A 14,866-nucleotide genomic window follows, 5' to 3' on the forward strand; every position below is an offset into this window, starting at 1 on the left:
TCACCTAGCACAACAACAACAAAGACAGACCAATCCCCAGGTAACTTTCAAAACTTTTCAGGCAGTAAACCCACCAGAATTCAAGGGTTCCCTAGAGCCGATTGAAGTAAATGTGTGGTTAAAAGAAATAGAGAAGGCATTTGCCTTAGTGAAAGTGAAGGAGGAACAGAAGGTTGAGTTTGCAAGTTACTATTTGAAGAATGAGGCCACCTACTGGTGGGAGATGGTGAAGATATTGGAAGGTACAGATGTTATTACTTGGGAGATGTTTAAGGAATTATTTCTAGAAAAGTATTTTCCTCAGTTTGTTCAAGATCAGATGGAGCTGAAGTTTTTAGAGTTAAAGCAAGGAACTATGTCGGTGGCAGATTATGAGAGTAAATTTGAAGAATTGTCAAGGTATGTGCCGTCATATGTTGATACTGATAGAAAGAAAGCTAAGAGATTCTAGCAAGGCTTGAAGCCATGGATCAGAGGGAAGGTAGCTATTTTTGAGTTGGAGACCTATGTAGGGGTTGTACAGAAGGCTATTATTGCGGAGACCGAAAGTGAGATGTCACAGAAGGAGAAAGAGAGCAAGAAAAGGAAGGTTGAGGGAAGTGAGGGTCAGTCACAACCAAGGAAGTTTCCAAAGTTTAAGAAGGGCAAGTTCCAGCCAGGGAGAAATTTTAATTTCAGGAGACAAAATGCAGGAGACGGAGGCCAGGACAACCATCCAGCTAATGTGAATTAGCCGAACCAGTTGAGATTAACTTTTCCAAATTGTCAAGTTTGTGGAAAGAAGCATGGAGGAGTTTGTAACAAGTTGAATGTGGTATGTTTCAAATGCAACCAGAAAGGGCACTATTCGAGGGAGTGCCGAAATCAGCCAACTAGAGAGCCAGCAAATAAAGATCAGCCTATCCGGAATCCAGCAGTGAAGGTTCCAGCTATTGGATTTACGTGCTTCAAATGTGGAAAGCCAGGACATATGGCCAGGGATTGCAAGACATCAGCCCCAATCAGTAATGCATTAAGAATTATGGGATCTACCCCAACTGTGAATAAGACTCCAAGGGCTAGAGTTTTCGATATATCAGTGAAGGATGCTATCCAGGATACGGATGTCGTGGCAGGTACGCTTAATGTGAATTCTTTATGTGCCAAAGTGTTAATAAATTCGGGAGCAACTCGATCGTTTGTTTCACAAGATTTTGTTAGTAAGTTAAATTGTCCAGTTGAGTATTTAAATGAAATAATGACTGTGGAATTAGCAAATCAAGAACGTGTAACTGTGAATCAAGTTTGTGGGAATTGTGAGGTTGAGATTTCTGGTAGTAAGTTTGGTGTAGATTTGATACCATTTAAGTTAGGAGAATTTGACGTTATATTAGGGATGGATTGGTTATCTAAGCACGATGCCCAGATAGATTGTCGAAATAAGAAGGTAATGGTGAAGACGCCTGACAAAAAGATAGTAACGTTCAAGGGACAGAAGCAAGTAAAGAAGTTCTTAACAATAATTGAAGCTAAGAAGTTATTACGGCAAGTATGCGAGCATTTTATAGCATTCGTGATTGACAAGAGTCAGGAGCCAGTAAAACTTGAAGATATTCCAGTAGTGAATGAATTTCCAGACGTGTTTCCCGATGAATTGCTAGGACTTCCTCCAGATAGAGAAATTGAATTTGCGATCGACTTAACACCTGGAACATAACCAGTATCCAAGGCCCCGTACAGAATGGCGCCTGTTGAGATGAAAGAGCTAGCGAAGCAGTTGCAGGAGTTGTTAGAGAAAGGAGTAATCAGACCCAGTGTATCCCCATGGGGATCACCGGTATTATTTGTTAAGAAGAAAGATGGAAGCATGAGACTATGTATCGACTATAGGGAGCTCAACAAGCTTACGATCAAGAACAAGTATCCGTTGCCCAGAATTGGCGACTTATTTGACCAATTGAAGGGAGCCAAGTATTTCTCCAAAATCGATTTAAGATCGGGATATCATCAACTGAAGATCAAGCCAGAGGATATACCAAAGACCGCTTTTCGAAAAAGGTATGGACATTATGAATTTCTAGTAATGTCTTTTGGATTGACCAACGCCCCGACAGCATTATGGACCTGATGAATAGAATTTTCAAGGAATATTTGGACAAGTTCGTTATTGTATTTATAGACGATATTTTGATCTATTCAAAGACAGAAGAGGATCATGCGGGACATTTAAGGACAACTTTGGAGATTTTAAGGAAAAAGAAGTTGTATGCTAAATTCTCGAAGTGTGAGTTTTGGTTACAGGAGGTTCAGTTCTTAGGACATATAGTTAGTAATGAAGGGATCAAAGTGGACCCGGCAAAGATCGAGGCAATTACGAATTGGGAAAGACCGAGAACACCCACCGAGGTAAGAAGTTTCCTAGGATTGGCGGGATATTATCGTCGATTTGTTCAAAATTTCTCAAGGATTGCCACACCATTAACAAAGCTGACACGGAAGAATGAGAAGTTTATATGGAATGACAAATGCGAGAAAAGTTTTCAGGAATTGAAGCAACGATTAATCACGGCACCTGTTTTGTCACTTCCAGACGATCAAGGGAATTTTGTAATTTATAGTGATGCTTCTCACAAAGGATTAGGATGTGTTCTTATGCAGCACGCCAAGGTGATTGCGTATGCGTCAAGGCAATTGAAACCACACGAACAGAAGTACCATACTCATGATTTGGAGTTAGCAGCCATAGTATTTGCTTTGAAGATTTGGAGACATTATCTGTATGGAGAGAAATGTGAGATTTATACGGATCACAAAAGTTTGAAGTATATATTCACCCAAAAGGAACTTAATATGAGGCAAAGGAGATGGTTAGAATTGTTCAAGGATTATGATTGCTCGATTAATTATCATCCCGGTAAAGCGAATGTTGTAGTAGACACGTTAAGTCGAAAGGAAAGGTTGAATGTGCTATCAGTACCTGAAGAGATATATAAGGATTTTTAGAAATTGGAATTGGAGATTAGAGTTTGCAAGCCTGAGGAAGCTAAAGTGTACAATATGACTTTCCAGCCGGAATTGTTGGAGAAAATAAAGAAATGTCAGGAAGATATAATGGATCAAAATATAAATCGTTTGGTAGGTGAAGAATTATGCACACAAAAGGATGATCAAGGTATTTTGAGGTTTTCTTCTAGAATTTGGATTCCACCAGTAACGGAGCTGAAGAATAAAATTTTGCAGGAAGCGCATAGTTCAAGATATTCCATCCATCCGGGAAGTACCAAAATGTATAGAGATTTAAAGAAGAATTATTGGTGGCCAGACATGAAAAGGGAAATTGTGGAATGGGTTAGCAAATGTTATACCTGTCAGAGGGTTAAAGCAGAACATTAGAGGCCAAGCGAATTGCTACAGCCATTGGAGATTCCAGAATGGAAGTGGGAACATATTTCCATGGATTTTATAGTTGGATTACCAAGGACAAAGGTTAATCATGATGCCATTTGGGTTATAGTGGATAGACTTACCAAGTCAGCTCATTTTCTGCCTATAAATGAAAGATTTTCGCTCGACAAGTTGGTCCATATGTACCTAAAAGAAATTGTAGTTCGTCATGGAGTTCCAGTGTCTATCGTATCTGATCGAGATCCAAGGTTTAATTTAAGATTTTGGAAGAGTTTTCAAGAATGTTTGGGAAAAAAGATTGAATATGAGTACGGCCTATCACCCGTAGACGGACGGCCAAAGTGAAAGAACGATCCAGACAATCGAGGAAATGCTACGTGTTTGTGCTATTGATTTCAAAAGAACTTAGGACGAGCATTTACCCCTGGTAAAGTTTGCTTATAACAACAGTTATCACGCCAGCATTGGGATGCCACCTTATGAAGCCCTTTATGGATGCAAATGTAGATCTCCAGTATATTGGGAGGAAGTAGGAGAACGCAAAATACTCGGACCTGAATTGGTGCAGCAGACAAAGGAAGTTGTTGAAATTATCCAGAAGAGATTAATAGCCGCACAAAATCGTCAGAGAAAGTATGCAGACCAGTCAAGGAAGGATATGGAATTATTGGAATTATTGAAGGAAGCTAAGCCGAAGATATGTCGGACCTTTTGAGATTTTAAAGCGCATTGGAAAAGTAGCTTATGAGTTGGCATTACCACCGCACATGGAGCACATTCACAATGTTTTTCACGTATCAATGCTTAAGAAGTATAATCCAGACTCCAGGCATGTAATAGAATATCAGCCAATAGAGCTTCAAGCAGATTTGTCATATGTAGAGAGTCCGATAAAGATTCTAGAGGAGTGAGAGAAGGTATTGAGGAATAAAGTGATAAAGTTAGTAAGAGTATTGTGGAGAAACCCAAAGGTTGAAGAGTCAACCTGGGAGTTAGAAAGTGATATGAGAGAAAAGTACCCTCATTTGTTTTCCTAAGAGATTCTGAGGACAGAATCCTTTTAAGGGGGGAAAGATGTAATATCTGAGATATATCGTGTAATTATTTTTGCTATTAAATAATTATTATGTGTGTTCAGTATCTATTCTGTGAATTAATTGTTAAGTGTTATCGGTGTTTGGATATTTAAAAATATTATTAATTGAGTATTTTAATTTTTATATATCCAAAATAAAATATAGATAATTGTCATATCTTCCTAATTATTTTTATGTTGATTTATGAATTTATATGAATCATATGAAATTTATAAAATCTTTTTCCGAGTATTTAAAATCTATTTTATAAAAACGGGAACCAATCGACGTCAACCGTGGTTACGTTTTTGGAACCCGAAACTCTTCCGAGAACTCCTTCCTAACCCAATTGTAATATTCCGAGCATTTTCCATGTTTCGACTTTTTCGATCCGGCGTATGGTTTGATCTGCGCGGGTCCCGACGCAACATTTTCGATACAATATTCGTTTCGGTAAATCAATAAAACCCGTATTTTCGATAAACGGGAGCTTTTTATTAAACTATCACAATTATCACTTCGTAATACGTGTAACCAGGCGCTGAGACCAAGACCGCAGTACAAATTGTACTGATTTGGATAATTATCCCGAAAACCGATACCGTTTGGATCAGTTTTTACAAATAAACGTACCGTTTTATATCCGGAATGATCCAACGGGATACTAATTTCCTGTAAGTATAAATAGCCTTTTACCGTATTTTATTTCGTATCAAAATCATTTGCAGACAGATAATTATATAATTTTACAGAGAAAAATCATATATTCATAAACCTTTCTGAGAATCAAACCACAAATTCAAGGTGTTAGTGAAATCCGTTTGAAAGTTGAAGTAACCAATTTGAAGGTCTCAAGGTGTACTATCAGATTCCAGGACCTGTTTTACTGCAGAATCAAAGGTTGATTTTATATAAATTTAATTATTTTCGAATTATTTTTATGAAAAATATGAATTTTTGTTCGGATGATTTTTTGTATGATTTGATGATTGCATGTGGTAGAGCTTGATTTCCTGATGATTTTGATATATTATACGTCTGATTTGGAGTTCAATAACATGCTCAAAAGTAGGTTTAATTTTCGAATTTCAAAATTAGGGTTTATAACCCGTATGAATGTTTTCAATTGAAATTTGGAGGTTTTTGATCCAGGGGTTATTAGCTGTTGATTTATAGTGGGTTGTGTTCCTTATGAAATTTGCAATCGATTGGTATATAGCTCGTTAACAGAGGATTAATGGATCGAAGGGAGTTGTGTTTTGAAAGTTTTCGATGTTCGCCGGAAACCGGCGATGTTCTTGGCCAATTTCCGGCCAAAACAGAGATGATTATTGAGTTTTGATTGCACGAATAAGTTGTTGGTAACCTGTAGATTAAATCTGGACAGTTTGGTGGCCTGAGGTGGCCGGAATCGTGTTCTCCGGCCACACTCCGGCGAGTCGACGGCTGGGCTGGCAAAATTGCAAACAGGCCCCTGTAGTTTTGTAGATGATGAAGTTTAGTCCCTGTAGTTTGCAAAGTTTTCAAAAATAGGATTCCTGTTTATAAAATGTTTAAAAATCATATTTCCTATTTATTTTTATTATAAAAATTCATTTTTAATTTCTGAAAATTCTAAAATTTAGTATTTTAATTCCGAAAATTATTTTTAATTCAAAAATAAATCTGAATTAATTAGTTAATTAATTTCAGTTGATTTTTAATTGATTAATTGGTCAATTTATTCAAAAATTAATTGATTAATTGATTTAATTAATTATTAATTGATTTTAATTAATTATTTAATTAGATTTAATTATTTAAAAATGATTTAAAAATTTCGAAAAATAGTTTCGAGCTTTAAAATATTATTCTAAATTATTTCCAAGGCTCGATAATTATTACAAAATTGTTTCGGAGCCAGAATTGGCCAACCGAACCCTGTTTATTAACCCGAAATTGATCTAACAACCCGTATTAATTCTGAAAAATATTTTAAAAATCATTTTAAATACCCGAAAGCATATTTATGACCCGAAACTTCTTTATAAATGATATGTCATTGATTACGTGATGTATTATGTGTTATAAGTGACTTGTTGATTGACTATCGATCTATATATTCGGTGTTTACTTGGTTATTGGATAACTTTCAATCCGTTAATCGGATTTGGGTAAAACGAAGGGTAGATAGAAGTATGTGTTAAATAAAATCCTGTGAGTTGATGAATGAAAGATGCTTATCATATGTGAGCAGAAGAGGCAAGACGTAGGAAAGGGAAACAGGTAGTTGAGGAGTAAAACGATTGTGATTGGAAGCGAGTGCAGGATAGTAAGCTAATACCAGGCAAGTGTTCTGAACTTTCTCGAGATATTGTAGTACTTGATAGTCCTGTTGATATTGCAAGTGCTTTGAAGCACTGAAACCTAAACCCTGATTTCAGTTATTGTTCTTGAGCCATGAACCTTATTCTTTCTAAACCATTTATTATTGTATACCCAAACATGAACCACAAATCTACGATACTACTCCACAAGTACATACAAACTGAATACCAAACACTAAACTGAATTGCTTATATACTTGAACCCATCTTATGCTTTAAAAGACTAAATCCTTGAAACCCTGAAACGTTGATTTCTTTGTTATCCAATTCTTTCATTACCCAACATCCAAGCTTTGAAATCACTTAATTGATCCTTACAAGGGTTGAAACCCTTTCATTGTTTAATATTCACTGTTGTTAATGATTATGATTATTTTTATTATTGTTCATTATTTTATTATGTTAGAATTGGATTGCTTTTATAAAATTGTGGACCAGATTCATGGTCAGACCATTTAATGGTCAAGTTAGGCCAATGCGTGCCTTGGATCCAGTAGTTAGAGCAATGCTGTGTGCTTTGCTCGGGGTTAGTGTGTGACTGATCAGCAGCCTAACCTTGGTTTTTAAAATAAAAATATAGTATCCAATTTTAAATCATAATCCATTGTTCACTTGGTATCATAACCATATTCACTTGATGATCATTATTCTCAGTTTTGTCATTATGACTTGCTGAGCTAGTTAGCTCATTTGTACGATGTTGATTATATTTTTTCCAGTTAAAAAGGAACCAGTTGGTAGCAAGGATCCCCAACCCAGTGCGAGAGCTAGGGATTAAGGCTGTTGGAGCTGAGCTAGTAGGCTTCTTTTAGAATAATTTAAAATTGTAAAAGTTTGTAATAAGTTAATACTCAGTTTGAGTTTGAATGGTTGGGATTTGATCGGTATGTAATATATTAGTGTGTTTGGCTTGTGTGCATACTTTAACCTGTTGCGATCCGTGGTAGTTGATAAGTAGGGTCATTGCATATTATTATTATCTTTAATATTGTTATAAGCAGGTTATAAATAAGGTATGTGTGTGGACCCCAAACTTCTGACCCGGGTTTGGAGGGCGCCACATGGAAGTTTGAGCAACCACTAGTTATAGCAGTTGAGTTTGAGTTTGTTGATTAAAAAGAATTTGATCAACTGAGTCCTCTATTTTTGACAGGCTTGAACCCAAGTCCTCAACTTTCCAACTCAAGTCATGTTCCTTCCTGAGATTCTGATTTAAGTAGGTCATAGTAGAATCAGGCATTTTGGCATCCAATCTCTTATTGATATTCTCCTTGACTTCCTCAATCTCTTGCTTCAGTTCATCTACAGTTTGATTATGTTGGAGAGCTTGAATTTTGTGCAACTGTAGAGACTCTAGATGGGCTTGTAGAATACTTTTGGTGCTGGTGTTGTTGGTGGCTTGAATAGCAGCTTGAGTATGATGAATTAGTTTGAACAAGGTGGATTGAAGGTGATGGTAGTTGCACTCCTTTGAAAACATCCAAGCTAGAGTTTCAGTTTCTCCCCTATGTCCTTGCCTATATCCTCAGCATCCTCTCCTAGAGAGTCATCTCCAATAGAGCCACCAGAAGCACCAGAAGGATAGTCAATATCATCACCAGCTGTAGAAGGTAGTGAATTGATTGCATCCTTTGCTCTTAGCATAGAAGTTGTTGTGTGCACCAAGTTTAAAGTCCTCTCAGCAGCCTCATTGCCCTGTCCAGCTAAAATTTGATATGATGGAATAGGATGAGTAAATGCCTTAGCATCAAAGGAGACAGAATCTAAAACAGCTTGATATTCTTGCTAAAATAGCTGCTTTTTTTCTGCATCATTGACATCCCTTAACTCACTATTCCCATTCTTCAGTTGTACCTGCTTTTCTCTCATTATCTATCTTTTCTTGCATCAAGGGCTTCCCTTGGCTTCCCACCCTCACACCCTCACATTCACCATCTAAGGTGGGACTCCTCTCACTTACTTTTGCCATGCTGGAAGAAATAACATGCATTTGATCATTCATTTCCTCTCCTTTTGCCTGAGAGCAACTCAGCCTCTCACTCAGTTCACTCCCTCAATCCTAATAGTGATTGAACAACCACTAAGTCATCTACTTTTGTAACATTTGTAGAAATTTCAAGTCGTGTAGAGACTTTCAACGGATGAGGAACATCCATCGAAATAGTAGTTTTGAATGTCGACGGATAATTACTGTAAAGCTTATCCGTCGAGAGACAATCACTATTCGACGGATGAGGAATATCTGTCGAGAGAGTAAAAATGATAGAGTTAGGAGTTGAAACTACTGTAGAATATGTGGTGATTGATTTGAGATTATGCACATATTTCTCAGTAGAATAAGAAAGAAATGGAAAGTGAGCCAACAAATCATCTATTAGTTGATGCTCACTTGCTTTGGATTTGGGCTCCTCCATGAGTGTCAAAGATGGAGAATCAGGAATTGATGTGTTTATCATGTCCACATCCGGTGAGTTTCTGGGAGAATTATGTGTGTGATGTGTTTCAATTATGAGAGATTTTCGCTGTGACTCCACATTTATTGGAGCCACATTAACCTGACTTTGTGATGGTCCAGTAACTGAGTCTTCGACTGCAGTTGGCACTGTGTGTGCCCCCTGTCACTCCCCCATAGGTTTAGATTTCTTCTTTTTATGTAAGTTTCAGGTTATTCTGTGTCCCTTCCCCTCGTGGCCTGTGCTCTTGGTTGAGAGCTTGTTTTAATAGTCACATTCTTTTGGGAGGATGCGACTAGTAATGAGCTTATTTCCTTATGAAGCACTACAGTTTGTTGGGAAATTGTAGTGTGGCTGGCTTGGGTCACACAAACCTCACTCTCCTTATCCTTAGGGTTTCTTTGATGTTTACCCTATCCCTCACCTGTCTCACCACCCTTCACAATCCCCTCTTGTGTTTTGGTAGATTTTAAAACTAGTTTCTTTTGAGAGGAACTAGAGTGAGGTTTCTTTGACTTGGATTTAGAAACTTTAGGTTTTGTGGCTTAGGCCTACCTGTTTGGTCACAGTCACAGATGCCATAACCACAGTAGTTTGCACAGAAACTTGAGGGTGGGAAATATTAGAGATAGAAATATTTACCTCACTTACTTGAGGCACCTCCATAATTGGAAAGTAGTTGGGAGGCACATCATTGTGGAGATTGTTCCTGTTAAGATCCATAAGAACCCTCTTTTCTTTGACCCAATAATCAAGCTTATTTGTTGGGTTCTCAATTAAGAGTCCTTGGATACTTAATTTTCTAGCATCATAACAAATCTAGCGTAGTATATATTTTTAGACCTCTTCTTAATGTCTCCTAACTTATACCCTAGTTCATACATAACAAAACTACTAAAATTGAATTACTTATCACTTAGCAGCATGTAAAGCATGTTAACAATAGAGTAACTAACTACATCAAAATTGCTAATCTTTCCTGAAAATGCTTTTATAAAGGAGTCACAAAGAAAGATCCACTTTTTTCTAAGGCCCATTCTCCTAACCTCACCTAATTTGACAGGATTTAGAGAATAACCCATGGAAACATGCATGGTGCTCACATCTGTGTCAGTGTGTGGAACAAGTGTGTTGTTTTCAGGTAAGTGTAAGTATGCTTGGATTTCATCAAAATTAATACAATAGTCATTACCTTTGAGAGAGAAAGCAATGGTCTTATCTTTTGAATTGTACACTGCAGTAGTCCAAAGATCCTCAACAACTTCATAGTAGATAACTGGAGATTCAAGCATTGCATAGCTAAGTTTGTAACTTTGAATGAAGTCCATCATCTTGTGATAGTCCTCAGAAGCAGTAATATCTTTGTTCACCAGTGCTACAAAGTTGTTCTTTTCATACACAAATCCAAATTGGGACATGATTTTGACTACTGGTGCCATTGTTGTGATTGAGAGCAGTTATAGAGAAAATGGGTTTTGTTTTGGTGACGAAGAAAGTAAAATTGCTTTGAGAAAGATAAAAGTAAAATATAAAAAAGAAAGGGGGCTTTTATACTTTCTCAGAATTAAACAAGTAAAAATTAAAAAGTACAATAAAATACCAAAATTTGTTTTGCCCAAAATAGGCGTTTAAAAATGAAATAAACTGTAGAAATTATAGAGATTATCCATCAACATATACTTACACACTGTAAGTAAATTCGACGGATAAAGTATAGAATTAACGGCTATGATTAAAGCAATTCGGCGGATATAGATTAAACAAATATCCATTGAGATAAAAAGTACCCATAATAATATTTGATTTTCAACATATAATAAAAATTAACGGATATTCATTTTCAACTGATAATGAACATCCGTCAAGATGTAAATTTTGACTTAGCTAAAATTTCATTCATATAAGAAAAATCAAATTTGATTCGGGATGCATTACAAATTGCCTGGACATAAAATAATTTAGGAATAATCAAGCATACCTAACTCACTTACCAACCTAGTGAAAGTTGATTTATCAAGTGGCTTGGTAAAGACACTTGAAACAAAATGAACTTCCACAATACCATTCATGACATGTTCTCGAATGAACTGGTACTTGATGTCAATGTGCTTGGTCCTTGAATGATGCACAGGATTTTCAGTAATAGCAATGACACTTGTGTTGTCACAGAAAATTGGTATCTTGTCCACATGTAGAACATAATCCAATAACTGATTTTTCATCCCAAAAATCTGTGCATAACAACTGCTACAACAATATATTCAGCCTTATCTGTAGAGTAGAGACTGCATTTTGTCTCTTACTAAATCAGGACACTAGCTTGTTTCCTAGAAATTGACAGGTACCTGTTGTACTTTTCTATCAATTTTACAACCTGCATAATCTGCATCTGAATAACCAATTATATCAAAACCATAATCTCTAAGATACCAAATGCCAAGTTTTGGTGTTCCTTTGAGATATATGAAAATTCTCTTAATGGCTACTAAATGAGATTCTCTAGCATCAGCTTGAAATCTAGTACAAAGACAAGTAGCAAACATTATATCTGGACTACTAGCTATTAAATATAAAAGCGAGCCAACCATGCCTCTATAACTTGAAATGTCCATAGACTTTTCAGTAGTGTTCAATTCTAGTTTAGTGGCAGTGGCCATAGGAGTTTTTGTAGATGTGCAATCCATTAAGTCAAACTTCTTTTAAAGATCATAAATATATTTGTTTTGACTAATGAATATTCCATCACTAACTTGCTTAACTTGTAAACCAAGAAAGTAAGTTAGTTCTCCCATCATGCTCATTTCATATTTACTTTGCATCAGTTTGACAAACTTTTTTCAAAGTTTCTCATCTGTAGAGCCATATATAATATCATCTACATAAATCTGAACAAGTATACTAGAGCCATTAACATTTCTAAAGAAAAGAGTTTTGTCAACAGTACCTCTTGTGAAATGATTTTATAAAAGAAACTTTAACAAAGTGTCATACTAGGCTCTAGGTGCTTGCTTCAATCCATAAAGTGCTTTCAAAAGATAGTAGACATATTCTGCAAAGTTGGGGACTTCAAAACCAGTAGGATGACTGACATAGACTTCCTCCTCCAAATCTCCATTCAGAAATGCAATTTAACATTCATATGATAGACCTTGAAATTGGCATGGGCTGCATATGCTAGAAAGATTCTGATGGCTTCAAGTCTTGTAACAGGAGCAAAGGTCTCATCAAAATCTATTCCTTCTTCTTGACAGTAGCCCTTAGCAACCAATCTAGCTTTGTTCTTAACTACTATGTCATTTGCATCCATCTTGTTTCTGAATACCCATTTGGTGTCTATAGGATTCTTGCCTTTGGGTTTGGGTATCAGCTTCCACACTTTATTCCTTTCAAATTGGTTTAGCTCTTCCTGCATAGTTAAAACCCAATCAGGATCTAACAAAGCTTCTTCTACCTTCTTTGGCTCTTCCTGAGATAGGAAGCTTCTGTATAGACATTCTTCTTAAGTTGCTTTCCTAGTTTGCACTTTTGAAGTTGCATGACCAATAATTAGTTCAAATGGGTGATCTCTAGTCCATTTTCTCTGTTGTTGTATATTAGCTCTAGATGAAGAGGCATCATAGTTGTCTTGATGTGTGACTGAGTTTTGATTAGAAGAAACTCCCTCGAGTTTGTGGTTCTTTGACATGTAGTTGGGGTCCTTTCTGTGTGTGATCTATATTGACTTTCAACTCCTATTGATGGCTCAACAGATGTTGATCTTTGCCTCTCGGCAGATGGTGCAGTTTGTATTTTAATGGATGATGCACCTTATCTCTCGACATGTAGAATTATGTGCTTCATTTATTGCTAACTTTTCTGCATTATCCTTAGAGATTATTTCTTTATCACTTTCATCATCACTATCATCACAGTTCATCTCAACTTTGTCAAATTTGAGGCTTCCATAGAAACCTTCATCTTGCAGTCCTTCAATCTTCTTATCATCAAACACAAAATGTACAGATTCCATAACAATGTTGGTTCTGAAATTGTAGGCTCTGTATGCTTTTCCAACTACATACCAATAAAAATACCTTCATCTTCTTTGGCATCAAACTTTCCATGTTGCTTAGTTTGATTCCTTAGAATGTAGCATTTGCAGCCAAAGACATGAAGAAAGTTTAGTGTTGGCTTCCTGTTCTTGAATAATTGATAAGGAGTCATGCATTTTGCTTGATTGACCAAAGAAATATTCTGAGTGTAACATGCAGTATTTACAGCTTCAGCCCAAAAGTAAGTTGGTTACTTTGATTCTTCTGGCATTGTCCTTGCAGCTTCAATATGAGATCTATTCTTTCTTTCCACCACTCTATTTTATTGTGGAGTCCTTGCTGCTGAAAATTCATGCATGATCCTATTCTCTTCATAAAATAACCTCTGAACAGAATTCTTGAACTCAGTTCCATTGTCACTCCTGATTCTTCTAACTTTGAGATCAGGATGACTATTGACTTGCCTTATATGATTGATAATGATTTCACTAGCTTCATCTTTAGATTTGAGAAAATATGTCCAAGTGAACTTTGAGAAATCATCAACAATCACTAGGCAGTATCTTTTCTTTGAGATTGACAACACATTGACTGGTCCAAACAAATTCATGTGCGGTAGTTGTAGTGATTTTTCAATTGTAGATTCAAGCTTCTTTTTGAATGATGCCTTTATTTTTATTCTTTTCTGATAGATATCACACAGTCCATCCTTTGGGAACTCAACTTGAGGAATGCCTCTTACAAGATCTTTCCTGACTAATTCATTCATAGTCTTGAAGTTTAGATGGGACAGTTTCTTGTGCCACATCCAACTTTCATCTTAACTTGCTTTGTTGAAAAGACAAGTGATAGAATTTGCACTTGATGAGTTGAAGTCAGCTAGATACACATTTCTTTTTCTCACTCTAGTGATAACCACTTTGTTGTTCTTTTTGTTTGTAACAACACATGCTTCTGAATTGAATGTTACTGAGTTGCCCTTGTCACAAAGCTGGATGACACTCAAAAGATTGTGTTTGAGTCCATCCACTAGAGCAACTTCTTCAATGATGTCATTATCTTTTGAAATCAAGCCATATCCCAAAGTATACCCTTTGCTGTCATCTCCAAAAATAATACTTGGGCCAGCTCTCTCCTTTAACTTAGTAAGCAAGGTAGAATCTCTAGTCATGTGCCTTGAGCAACCACTATCCGGATATCAAAGATTCTTTATGTTTCCCTGCACATCAAAACCAAATCAAGTTAATTTTGGTACCTAAGTTTCCTTGGGTCCTGCCTTGTTAGCCTTTTTTAGGTTTCTTAGGCTTGTCCTCATTTGACTTAGGTGATTAAGATTCAACCTTGGTCATTAGAGTAGGGATTTGAAAACCATTCATAATTGCAGAATTATCATGCACAGGTTGGTTAACATGAAATGACATATTATTTACAAACATGTTATTCCAGTATGGTATGCTAAATGGCATTTGAGGCATACTAAATGAAGCATAGTAAGGATTTTGTGCGAATGGCATATTAGCAAATTGTGCATTCAAATTTTGTGCAGGTATAACATT

Source organism: Apium graveolens, chromosome 2 (assembly GCF_009905375.1).
Source record: "Apium graveolens cultivar Ventura chromosome 2, ASM990537v1, whole genome shotgun sequence".
NCBI classification, from domain to species: domain Eukaryota; kingdom Viridiplantae; phylum Streptophyta; class Magnoliopsida; order Apiales; family Apiaceae; genus Apium; species Apium graveolens.